Below are 2,158 nucleotides of genomic sequence, written 5' to 3'. Positions count from 1 at the left end.
CTTAGCTCCGCCCCTGAACAGGTAGGGATGCAGGGCGGCGCCCGAACCCGTCCAGCTCCATATACAAATGAGAAAAGGTTAGTTCTAGCTAGGCTGTGGTGTTGCTAGGCTAAGTTGTACTAATTCAACACTTTGGCAGGTCTAGCTACACGTGACACCCCTCTGCACCCCTAACAACACGGCAGAGAGCTGAGAGTTTCGGTCAGGTTTATGAGACTATCGTACCCCTCTTGATGAAGAGGTTTGTTTTAATCCCACCATTGATATTTTAAACAGTTTGCACCGAAGCAGAACCCACTTCTTGGAAGAACGAGAGTTAGCATTAATTCCAGTGACGGAGCTAGCACAGGATCATTGGGGAGGCCAATGGCAAAATATGGCTTTATGAAGGGGTAAAAATCCCTATTTTTCTCAATCTATGCCATCCCAAAAAAATTCTTCACAAAAGCTACCAGGCTTGGGGGGGCTACAGCCCCCTCAGCCATACACATAGCTCCGCCAGTGATTAATTCTAAGGCGAATGAGAATTAGCATTCTTGTTTTCCTTTGTGTAACTTGCTTATTTGCTCTCCTTTTTTATTTAAATAATAAACTAAACACTTACCCATGACGCGGTTCTTCTCAAAAAGGGCGAGCTATAATGCTGGCGACATGGATATTGACAAAAAGATCTGGTGGTGATGGCGGAAGTATTATCCGGGCAGAATTCCACGAAATTTATAATGACGATGTATTGAAGGCATGCTGATTATTGGACCTTGAGTGAGTGCGAATATAGGTTGAAGATCCTATCAGGACATCACCATTGACGTTGCCAGTGACTTTAGTCCTTCCTCGGTTATTGGAGGAGGCTGGGGGCACCTTATAAGGGAGAGTGTCACACTCCCTTTTGGCTAGTTTTTTGGGATGTTGTGGGCTCTCTGCTTATAGTGTGTCTGATGCACACCAAAAACGTTCAAACGTAAGCCGGAGGTTGGGAGCTGGGTCTAGGATGCTAACAATTGGTATCAAAGTTGAGTTGTGTGCCCGATGCACATTGAAAACGTCCAAATGTAAGTCGGAGGTTAGGAGCTGGGTCTGGGATGCTAACAGATCCAAGCTGAGCCCCCTTGACAAATACAAAGTTCCCACACCTCCAAGAGAATTAACAAACAAGTTCGTCCATTCTGAAGAATTTTAACGTGATAATGAACATGTGGCAGAAGAGAAAAACACAACTTCTGTTGTTCTATAGACTATAGTAGACTTGAAGGAGGTGCCATCAATCCCAATTAATACCCTAGCACAAGAGTTCATACGCAACCTTTCCAAGTTCTTCACTTCAAGTTTGTACAGTAACCCCCTGTTATCACAAACTGCTGCTTTCTATTCGGATGATGCTCATACAGATGAAGGATAAGGCAATGCTACAGTTTATGATAACATGGGATTAGTGTACAAAATTGAACTGTTTGTAATGGACATGTGAAAAGATAATTTATATTAACAAATTTTCTGAATGCCATTGAAGTATAGATTACTTCTAGTATTTGGATTTTTTTTGTTCAAGCAAGCTAAATCACATTTGTAATGTTGTTGAATTGTTTGATGTTGAAAAGTTCAATTTTTGTATTATTTATTGTCAAACTAGACTTAGAATCTGATTCGTTTGCAAATAGATAGAGGAATTAGGAAAAAAAAGGTTATGTAAGCTCCCATTTTGACGAATCTGAGTTTGCAGATAGCTTTAACAAGCTCCAAAAAATTGTGAAGTGCACTCCTAAAGGGTTTCACGGGCTTCTGATGTAGAGACCCTGCTAGAATTTCTCTAAGATCAACACCTCCATTTCAAAAAAAGAAGGAAATATCAAAGCCTCCTATTTGCATGAGAAAGTTCAGACTAACTCTGTTAATGAATGGGTAGAATTGATGGGCACACCCACCTTTCTTGATGCGAAACTACTAAATGGACGACATTCCACGTACAATGCATGCACAGTTCACAATCGGATGGATGTAGAGCACTTTATTCTGTGATTGAATGGCTGGATGTGGAGCATCATTCATGCATCGTTACAATAACGTCATGTGCATAGCAGCTCTCTTCTTGATGGAGTACCATGGTAGCAAGCGAGGAGTGGCGGATGGGGGGCTGTGCCCCCCATAAGATGGATATGTC

The sequence above is a fragment of the Triticum aestivum genome, chromosome 6A, assembly GCF_018294505.1.
Source record: "Triticum aestivum cultivar Chinese Spring chromosome 6A, IWGSC CS RefSeq v2.1, whole genome shotgun sequence".
NCBI classification, from domain to species: Eukaryota; Viridiplantae; Streptophyta; class Magnoliopsida; order Poales; family Poaceae; genus Triticum; species Triticum aestivum.
Note: the sequence above shows the minus strand (reverse complement) of the source record.